General features: G+C 41.7%; 1 pseudogene; it reads left to right on the forward strand.

Moving 5' to 3' along the window:
* The first annotated feature begins 587 nt into the window (after positions 1 to 587).
* On the forward strand, positions 588 to 11517 carry LOC109675681 (adenine phosphoribosyltransferase pseudogene; annotated as a pseudogene).
* The last annotated feature ends 223 nt before the right edge of the window (positions 11518 to 11740 follow it).

Raw genomic sequence — 11740 nt, forward strand, 5'->3', positions numbered from 1 at the left:
CCATACAACTGAATATTATTCATCCATACTAAGGAATGGAGAGCTGATACATATTACAACATGGAGGAGCCTTTAAAAACCATTCTATGTAGCCATTTTTGTATATATATACAAGAATCCATTTAATATTTTATCACATACTTTTTATAATGTGTGAATTATATACATCTTAAAAGAGTAAAAGTATATTCTGAAGTTTGCATATACACATGATAAGACACTTTTAATAATGAGGAAAATGATAAACATAAACTTTAGAATAATTCTTATATCCAACGTGGACATAGTGAGACAAGATAGGGGAAGATTACATCAATTTAACTTTCATTCATGTTATATATTTTTTTGGTTTGGACTGATGAATTACAGATGCTCATTTTATCATTATTATTATTTAAAAAATATTTCCATGGACTATTTCTACATTATAATTAACTACAGTTCCTGTTCAAAATTCAAATGCTCTTGGACCCAAGATACTTACTCTATGAAAAGTGCAAAAACATAGTCACACAAACTTATACAAGAATAGATAGGTAGACTATTCTGAAACATGACAGTTTAACAGAAGCAACAGTCTACCAGGGATGACAGACATTGAAGAGGTAAATATAAATACACTAAGTGTTTTGAAAACAAAGTGATGAGTGAAACTATCCCAGTTGGTGTATATTGGAAGTGAATTTAGGAAACTGTTTTGTATTACAAATATTATTTCCCAGAAAATATGACATTGGGAGCAATATCTTTTTCCTTGTGTTCATCAACATTATCATTCTTATCATCTTCCTCAAATCTTAACATTTCCTATTAAATCTGAGGTGTGCCAGTTCATTCTCCCTACTCAAAGGCCTCATCATTTAATTCTCCATCACCTTGATTATTGCATAAGAACTCCTTGTATAGGGCTTTCTGATTCATCTTGCATACTGTGTCCGTATGGATTTTGTTCTTAATCATGATTCAGATCATACTGCATCCCTTCTTAAACTTCATAAGCTATTCTCTGTTATTCCTACAGTAAAACCCGAGATTTTTAACATTTTAGTATATAATAGTTGTACAAAGGGTTTCATTGTGACATTTCAATATATGCATACAATGTACCCTGGTTTGTGGTTCTTTCCCTCCATTATTCTCCCTCTTCACCTCACTCTTCTTTTTTAAATTTATAAATCAGTACATTCATATTCTTTATTAGGTAATGACAGAAAAAAGTGCTAATATAGCAGATTATAGAAACTTCATTTGAAATCCTACATAAAGTGAAAGAAAGCAGTCTATAATTCTATGACATGCCCAGAATAAGGAAATCTATAGCATAGTTAGTCAGTACCAACCTAAAACAATAAGGAATGGCTGCTGCTGGACACTGGCTTTCTTTTGGGATTTTAAAAATGCTCTAAAAAGTTGATTATGGTGAAGGTTACACAACTCAAAACATAATTAAAATACTGAATCCCCTCACCCTTCTTAAAATGACTTTGACGGGTTTCAATGTCTCATATTCATACATATATAGAAAATACATTGACCACATTCACCCTCCTTTTCCCTCTTTGTTTACCTTCATTACTCTCCATCCCACTAGAATTCCTTAACATGATCTGTTTTACATTCTTGTCCTTCATTATTTAAGTGTATTCATTGTTCAGTGGGGTTTTGCCTTGAAAACCCCAAATTTTAAATATGACATATAAGAGCCTTCGTGAGCTACCAAGGGCTAGTAAAAATAATACAAATTTCCAAAGTTCAAATTGCTTGTGAATTCTGAGAATGAATAAATGTAGTTTTTATTCAGGAAGTCTCTTGATATTTCCACCCACCCCCAACATATAGCTAGAGTAGATTTAATCTGCAACTTTTATATTCTGCACTTGTAATTACTTATTCAACATCTACCAGTTCCCTGATAACTGTTGAGTTCCATAAAGCCAGAGACCATGTCTGTCTTGTTGCTGCTTTATTCCCAATTCCTAACTCAGTGCTTTGTGCTTTAATATTTATTTGTTGCATGAATGAATAAAATGTGTTATTTCTTTAAAATCCTGTGAGATAATTACTATTCCATGTAATAGATGAGAAAAGTGATGGTTAGAGAAATTAAATAACTCACCATAAATTAAGCAAATTATCTTTTACACTGGGTCCATGTAATTTTTTTTGTTCTTAAGCACAATTCAAATCTATTTCTCCTCTGTCTAAACCTCAAAAACTACCCTGTTATTCTTTAGGTAAAGGCCAAGGGCCTCAAATACACATTTCTGATTATAGAAATTAGGTGTTTTGTCCTTACACAAGAATTTCTTAACAAAGGTATGTCATACATAGCTTTCATACCTATTACTCTGATACTGTTATGTATGACTAAGGAAATTTAGACCTGGAGGATGTCTAGAGGGTCCTGTGGCAAACAGATCTCCCTGGACTAGTTGCCTTGGGTTTAAAACATCTTCTCATATTGCTGTCCTGATGTTATATTTTCTATAAATTCATAATATCAAAAATATTGTGAAGGATTGCCTTCTATACACTCTTTTTGGCAGTACTGAAGTTTGAACTCAGGGCTTCACACTTGCTAGATACGCACTCTCTCACTTAGTCCTTTTTTAAATTTAGTTATTTTTCAGATAGGGTCTTGTATTTTTGTCTGTGGCCAGCCTCAAATTGCAATACTCGTACCTACAGTGCCTACATAGCTGTGATCACAAGTGCATGCCATAATACCTGGCTTATTTGTTGAAATAGAGTCTCACTAAGTTTTGGCCCAGGCTGGCCTTAATCCACAAGGTTCCTGATCTCTGCCTCCCTGGGATTATTGGCAACGATCATGATGCCCAGCTAAATTTAGTACCTAAGACTTTTTGAGTTACCAAAAGGTATGTATTTATCTTATATAAAAATTTTCTTTTGTGTCATAAAATACAAATTTTTATTTGGCTTCTTATTGTCTACATTGAGAATCTAAAGAGCAAGAAAAAATGTTATATATTTTAGCATTCTTTTAGTACCTGAAGCTGATTGGTTCTATCTAACACAGAATGCTTATTGGAAGTAGTCAGTTATGGGCGTGCACACCTGTAATTCCAGCACTTAGGGGCTGAAGCAGGAGGATCACAATTTGAGGTCAGCGTAGGCTACATAGTGAGATCTTGTCTTTAAAAAATTATATTTATTGGAAGAAATGTTAGAATTATAGACAAGAAAAGAGCTTCAGCAATCATGAACTCCAGTATTCATCAAATTTTCAGTATAGGAATGTGCAGTTGTTACCAATAGAGGTCATTTTTAAAAGATTAATGACAATTTTTAAAATTAAAATATAATTCAATTTAAAAATTGAGAATAATCATTTAGCATCAGTGAGAAAGGGGAAATTGTTTATAGTCTTAAACTATGTATATCTGGTTTAATGATAGATGTCAATCACACAGTTTATTTTTCTTTCTGCAAAATCACAAAATACAGACTTGTTACCCAAAACCAGCATCAATTATTTTTAGACGTTTCTGAAGATTGTATTGAATGATAAATCTAAATTATCTACATAATAGTATTTCTCACTGTTGAGTCCCTGTCATATGAAAGTAGAATGTTTTAACATGGGTGATGGAAGTGAATGGAACAATTTTTTTATATCTTTTATTCATATGTGCATACAATGTTTGGGTCCTTTCTCCCCCCTTCCCCCACCCTCTCCCTTCCCCCCCACTCCCTCACTTCCAGGCAGAAACTGTTTTGCCCTTATCTCTAATTTTGTTGAAGAGAGAGGGTTTTTGCTAGTTGAGATAAGGATAGCTATACAGAGTGATTCCTCGCATTGCTTTCATGTACATATATGTTACATTCTAAGTTGTTCTACTCAAACTGACCTTTTCTCTAGTTCTTGGTCCAATTCTCCTATTGGCCTCTGTCACTTTAAGTTGCATGCGGTATGCCCACAGCCACCCCTGGGATAAACCATCATAGCCCCCTGGACAGACTGACACTCTCCCGCAAAAAAAAAAAAAACACAAGTGAATAATAAACAAGGAACTGAAAAGGACACATAGCAATGAATGGAAAATTTCTTTTCTGAAAACAATTTCTTCATGTTTTGTTGTAGTATATGAAAGTGATTTTACCATTTTTTTGTTTAATAAGTAATGAAACCACCAAATACTATGTAAGAATAAGAATCTTGGTGATGGAGGGACCTCTGGACCAGTTTAATCTTCTTAAGAAATCCTGGCTGGTGGAGTGGCTGAAGTGATTAGAGTGCCTGTCTGCCTAGCAAGCATGAGGCCCTGATTTTGAAGTTCAGTAATGCCAAAAAGAAAAAAGAAAAAGACAAGGAATCCTGATATCTTACACTTATACTTAAAAATTGTCATCATTTGTCCCTAAAATTATAGTTTTTGACTATTCAAAGTACTGAATATATTCCTTGACTAAACCAGTTAAGAAATTCACTTTACCCAACTGCCTCTCAGTGCACTATCAAGGAGGAATCCATGGTGCAGCTGATGGCACAGCCTATCCGCAGCTTTCCTGACTTCTCCATCCTTTGCATGCTGTTCAGGGACATCTCGCTCCTCTTGAAAAACACTGACTACTTCCACGTCTTCATCTGCCTACTGGTCAGTTACTTGAAGACCACACATGGTGGCAAGAAACTACAGTGTAGGCCTAGACTCCAGGGGCTTCCTGTTCCACCCCTCCCTGGCCCAGGAGGTTGGCCTGGAATGTGTGCTCATCTAGAAGCCTGGGATGCTACTAGGCTGTGTCTGCCTATTACACATTGGAGTAAGCAAAGGATCAGCTGGAGATCCAGAGAGATGCCTTAGAGCCTGGGCAGAAGGTGATCGGTCCTTGTGAGATCTGCTGGCCACTCACAGAACCATGTGTGCAGCCTATTGAGGACTAAAGAACAGACTGCAGAAGGTCCCAGAAGGTGATAAGTGATCAAGGAGACACCTCTCTTTCCCAGGAAACATTTATCTGCATGTGAGAGACATCTCTGCCCCCATGCAATGCAAAAAAGCCTATAAACCCCACTCCCCACCCTGACACATGGGATCACCAGTTTCTGGGTCCCCCTGTATTTCCCAATATGCAGTCTTTCTCTTCTCTTTTCTCCAACTAAATTCTCTACAAATAAAATCTTTCTGACCTCTGCTGTTAATCTGTGCTTTCATTCTCAGAGCAGGCTCAAGAACCCTGAGCACCTGAAATTCTTGCATGTGTCATCTGTGCATCATATTTGGTGATGCAGGAAGGTCCCAGCCATCACCTGAGGTCGGTATAGGTTGTGCCAAACTGGCAAAGGCTGCTTAGGAATGTGACCGTGAGCGTCTGGCACTCCAGTGGAGTCTATTTTCCAGGAGAGACCTCCCACCATGGCCTAGTGATGGTGGAACTCTCAGGTTGACCTTTTCTCTCTCTCTCTCTCTCTCTCTCTCTCTCTCTCTGTCTTGTTAAGGAGGGTTTCTCCCTTGGGAAACTGAGCAAAAGCTCCAAGCCCACTACAGCTGTACAGCAGGCAATCTGAGGAAACTCGGATGCTAGGTGGGGAATTATGCCACACTGCCAATACTACATGGGCGGAACTTGACTTCAGTGCACTGAGGCTTTTTCTTTTCTCCTCTCCTTAAATGCTAACTCTCTCTTTCAAGATCTGACCAGCTTAAGGGGAGGTCCGAAAAACAGCTGGTGGAAAGGAAAGTTTGTCTTCAAGTCACAAAAGGTGTTCTGGCTGGGGCACTCCCTGGTGTCACCCAAAGGCTGGAGATGCAACTTCCTGACTCACCCTGAGGCTCCAAAGGCAGCTAAGTCACGGATCCCTCCAGCCATGTCTGCAGCAAGCAGATGTCTTATGCTTTCTTCATGGTTTCCATGGCCCGAGAGTGGAGGTCATCTCTTGCTTCCAGTGCTCCAGTACTGCCTTTGGACAGGATTGACCTGGACAGCAGGAATGACCAATAGTCCCTCATGCATTGAGCCTGGAAATTCTCTTTTCCCCCAACCCTCAGCCTCTCCTTCCCCTTTTCCAGGCAGTTCAGAATGAGTGCCCCTACCCCATTGTGCTCTAAATAGCAGTGAGCTTCTTTCTTTAGGGAGTTTGGGGAAAATCCCTACAGGCACCAGAAAGTGATAGTCTCCAATTTAGGCTTAACTGTCTTTGTCAAGCATCAGGTTAACTGGTTAAACAGGTTCCATAGCCAGCCCTTAAGCAGTTAAAAGGCAAAAACCTCAGGTCTCCATTTTTGCCCCTTACTGGAGCAAAAACCTCCAGATGCTCTCACTCTCTCTCTTTTCATAAAAAGCATATATGCCTCACAGGATATATAAGGGGACAAAAGTCTACTTCATCAGGAGTCCCCATCCATGCCTCTACAGGTGTCCTCCTTCTGGCCATGCAAGCCCTCTTGGTTACTTTGATAGAGTTTTTTTTTTTTTTAATTACAAGCATTCAGCTGGTAGAGGAGAACAAGGTCTACCTGGGCCACAAGGCAAACAGGTAGGTCAAAATAGATGAGAGATTGGTCAAAGATCATCTCAGGGGGGTGGGTGCAACTGAGATATCTATCTGTAAATCCTCCACGACTCTACCCATGAGTGGCAGTGGAAGGAGCAAGGGAGAGTGGGACGCCCTCTCCCACTAGAGTTTCTCCTCATCTGAGGATGCCTAGATAAAAGGAGAAATCTCTGTTAAGGTGACCAATTTTCCCTTGTTTCCCTTTTTAGATGGGGAATCAAGCCTTAATGATCCAGGAAGGATACCTCCTTGCCTGCTTATTAAAACATTGGAAAGATCTTGATCCAGAAAGTTTTCAGCAAAAGCTACTCAAGTTTTACTGCAGCCAGGCTTGGCCACAGTATCCTCTGGGAGATGAGGAAAGATGGCCAGAAGGAGGGAGCATTAATTATAATACCATTCTTCAATTAGATACATTCTGTAAAAAGGAGGGAAAGTGGACAGAAGTTCCATATATTCAACTGTTCTTTTTCCTAAGAGACCACCCAGAATGGCTAAACAAATGCAGGCTAGATACCCAGACCATGGTAACCCTTTGCAAAAGCCCCCAAACTCCCTTGAACCAAAAAACCCATCTAATGCTCCATCAGCTCCCCCTCTTCCCCCTTACCCAGCCACCTCACACACTAGTCCCACAGGACTCTACCCCCTCCAGTTAATTCCTGTAGAGGATAGTACTCATGTTCCTTTTAGAGTGAGTGAACTTAAGGAAATAAAAAAAGATTTAGGAAATTACACAGAAAATCCAGATCAGTACATTCAGGCATTTAGAGAAGTCAGCCAAAACTTTGAACTGAGCTGGAAAGATGTAATGCTATTGCTATCTCAGACCCTCACTTCGCTGGAAAAATAGCTGGTACTAGATCAGGCAGTCACAGCTGGAGACAATTATCATTTAGATAAAAGTGGCCCTACTACAGCCCTGTCTGGGCCCTCACAGGAGGAGGAGGGGGAGGGAGAAGAAAGACAAAAACATTGGATACCTAAAAGGGAACCTCAACTTCCAATTCCAACAGATCAGGCAGTGCCTAGGTATGACCCTAAGTGGGACCCTGAAAATGACAAGGATGAATGGAATCATAACCATTTCATCCACTGCATTCTTGAGGGTCTAAGGAGAGCCAAGGTAAAACCTCTTAATTAATCCCAAGTCACAGCTGTACAGCAAGAACCCTTAGAAACCCCAGTAGCTTTACTACAGATTTAAGGATGCTTTACAAAGGCATACCAACATTATACCAGAGACACAGGAAGAGGAAATCATCCTAAAAGATAAATTTCTAACATAGTCAGCAATAGATATCCATAAAAAGTTTCAGAAATTGGTGACTGAAGGGAGCAGAGATCTAGACCAATTGGTCCATGTAGCCACGTCTGTATACTACAACAGGGACTTAGAAAAAGAAAAGAAGAACCTGGAAAAGGAAAAGAGAAAGGATAAGTGGCAGGAGGCTCTGATCACAGTGCTCAGAGAGGCTCCCCCGGGGCAAAGTCCAAACCCGAGGACATGCTTTCAATGTGGACAGGCAGGCCATTTTAGGAGGGAGTGCCCCTAGAGAAAGCTACCTCTGGGACCCTGCCCCATTTGCCAGGGAAATCATTGGAAGGCACATTGTCTCCCATCCAATGACGGGTCCCTGGGCCTCTCATCCAGGCTCTGTAATCACCATAAAAGCAGAGGAGCCCTGTAAAAGCGCAAGGTCAGCCTCCTTATCGATACTGGAGCCAGCATCTCAGCTATTTCTTTGTCTCCGGGACCCAGGTGCTTCAAGAGGCATATCAGGCCAGCCTCTAGAGTGTTATTTCACTCAGCCTTTAGCCTGCTCCTGGGGAGATTTTCATTTCTGTCACTCCTTTTTAATTGTCCCAGAAAACGCTACTCCTCTGTTAAGGTGAGACCTTCTATCTAAATTGGGGGTACAGCTTCTTTTACCACCAGGAGAGTACTTTTGCTTGCCCCTAATAGAGGAACAAGTAGACCCCTCAGTGTTGACAAATGGACACACTGTGGAAGGGGCATGAACAGCTGTCCCAGTCCTAATTCATCTCAAGGACCCCTCCTGGTTTCAGCATCAAAAACAATATCCTTTAAAGCCAGATGTTAAGGAGGGGCTAATTCCCATAATCAAAGACTTAAAGAGATAGGGACTGCTAATAGAATGCTCCAGCCCATATAATACCTCTACTCTTGGTGTCAGGAAGGGACCCAACAAATGGAGGCTAGTCCAGGATCTCTGCCTGATCAACAAAGCAGTAGTGCCTCTCCACCCTGTAGTTCCAAATCCCTATACACTTTTAGCCCAAATACCTCTGGGTACTGCTTACTACTCTGTCCTGGATTTAAAGGATGCCTTCTTTTGAATTCCCTTACACCCTAAAAGTCTACCTATCTTTGCATTTGAGGACCCCATAAGAAAGTCTGGACAGGTCACTTGGACTGTCTTCTCCCAGGGATTCAGAGACAGCCCCTACCTCTTTGGGTTAGCTCTGACCCAAGACTTGGCAGAGTGGCAATATCCACAAGCTGCTCTGCTACAATATGTAGATGACTTCCTGCTCTGTGGATCAAATGAGCCTGTCATTTCATGAGCCACTGAGTCCTTACTAAACTTCTTAGCAGACAGAGGTTATAAAATCTCTAAAGAAAAAGCCCAATTTTGTCAGTCTAAGGTTACATATTTAGGTCTTGTCCTGGAGAAAGAAATAAAGTCTCTAGGAGAAGATAGAATCTGTCCAATACTGACATTTCCTCTATCCAAAACTCTAAAGCAATTGAGGGCCTTTTTGGGGGGGGTCACAGGATACAGTAGAATTTGGATCCTGGGATATGCAGACCTAGCCACGCCCTTATATCAAATCCTTAAGGAAGCACAGAAGGATACCCAGCCCTTTATTGAGTGGGATGACAAATCAGAAAATGCATTCCACAGGTTAAAGAAGGCTCTTATAACAGCTCCCACCCTGGGTCTCCCAGTACAAGTTTCAATTATATGTCTATGAAAACTGAGGACTGGCCTTAGGAGTGGTGACTCAACTCCAAAGCATCACTCCCCAGTCAGTAGGCTACTTAAGCAAAGAGTTAGATCAGGTAGCCAAGGGATGGCCAGGATGCCTCAGAGCAATGGCTGCAGTAAGCCTTCTAGTGCCTGAAGCTCAGAAACTTATCCTAAACTGCCCTCTAATGGTTTATACCCCACATGACCTAGGGGGAATTTTAAACTCAAAAGGAGAACTTTGGTTATCTGACAGCCATCTACTTAAATATCAGGCCCAGCTTCTGGGAGGGACAAAAATAACTTTAAGGACCTGTCAGAGCCTAAATCCTGCATCCCTTCTACCAGAGGCAGAGAGAAATCCTGAGCACTCGTGTGAGGAGGTACTTATGGAAAATTATGTTGCCCAACCTGACTTAACTGATCGGCCCTTAAAAAAACCCATATCTAGAATTATACATTGACGGCAGTTCCTTTGTCAAGAATGGTGTCAGACATGCAGGATTTGAAGTTGTGACAGAATTTGGCATCCTCAAATCAGGTCCTCTTCCTCCTAATACAAGTACTCAATTGGCAGAATTAGTGGCCCTAACAGAAGCCCTAAGACTGTCAAAAGAACAGAGAGTCAACATCTATACAGATTTGAAGAATGCCTTCCTGATCCTGCATGCTCATGCAGCCATTTGGAAGAAAAGAGAAATGCTAACTACAATAGGAACAGCTGCCCATAGAAATAAAAGAGGTTACTTTAATAGTTTTAGGGATAATAGCATTAGTTGCAGTCCTTGCTGGAATCAGTTATGGGGTAATTGCCAATCATGTAATTGTAAAAACCTAACCAAAGTGGTAGAGGACACCTCAGACCAGGTAGGCCTTGGTATTAAGGACATGCAAAGGTCTTTGTCATCCCTTGCCTGTATGGTAATGAACCACAACCTGGCCCTAGATTTTCTTTTGGCCAAACAATGGGGGGTACGTGCCATCGCCAATACTTCCTGTGGGTACGTGCCATCGCCAGTACTTCCTGTTACACATATATAAACACTTCAGACATTGTAGAGGAACATGCAGTTCACATTCTCCAGACATTGTAGAGGAACATGCAGTTCACATTCTCCAGACATTGTAGAGGAACATGCAGTTCACATTCTCCAACAGGCTAAGTGGCTCTGGGAGCAGTCTCTTGAGACTTAGGTTTCTACACAGGTGTGGGACCAAACAAAATCCTGGCTCCCCTCCAGGACTTGGTTCCTACCCTTTCTGGGGCCTCTAGTTGCCATTAATTCTCTTGATTTTATTTGGGCCTTACATTTTAAACTTACTTGTCAAGTTTGTTTCTTCTCGCCTAGAATCCATCAAACTACAAATGCCTCTGGTGGAGATGAAAACAACCTACTACCGCGGTCCCCTTGACGACCCCTCTCATGGCCAGCCCTGATGCTGCGGGCCCCTTCATCACCCCCTGTCAGCAGGAAGCAGTTACTGAATAGACCTCGTCATCCCTATCCCTAACAGCAGTTAGGGAGACCATTGAGAGGGGGGAATGAAGGACTAAAGGACAGACTGCAGGAGGTCCCAAAAGGTGATAAGTGATCATGGAGACACCTCTCCTTCCCAGGAAACCTCTGTCTGCACCTGAGAGACATCTCTGCCCCCAGGCAATGCAAAAAAGCCTATAAAACCCCACTCCCCACCCTGACCCATGGGATCACTGGTTTCTGAGTCCCCCTGCATTCCCCAATATGCAGTCTTTCTCTTCTCTTTTCTCCAACTAAATTCTCTACAAATAAAATCTTTCTGACCTCTGCTATTAGAGTCTGTCTGTCCTTTCATTCTCAGAGCAGGCTCAAGAACCCTGAACACCTGAAATTCCTGCACGTGTCATCCATGCATCACTATGAGCTGCGGGGCCAGCTGCGGATCGAGGTGCTGGAGTACATGAGGTTGTTGGAGTTGACCTCACTGAAGGGTCAAATACTGGCCCCCTCTTGCAGTACCCATGACTGAACTCCTGCCCTTCCCCCGCCCAGCATCTGCAGCTGGACACGACAATGGTTTAGCCCCAGGGCCTTAAGTGACCTCCAGGGACCACTAGCCACACTTCTGAAATTGTCTCCACTCATTTCTGCTTGCTGAGGAATTCCCACGGTGCCAGCGACCACCACCAGGGCCCTTCCTGCACATTCTACAAGTGCCAAAGCCTGGAACCCCACCTTCCCCGCCCTCTGAG

Source organism: Castor canadensis, chromosome X (assembly GCF_047511655.1).
Source record: "Castor canadensis chromosome X, mCasCan1.hap1v2, whole genome shotgun sequence".
NCBI classification, from domain to species: Eukaryota; Metazoa; Chordata; class Mammalia; order Rodentia; family Castoridae; genus Castor; species Castor canadensis.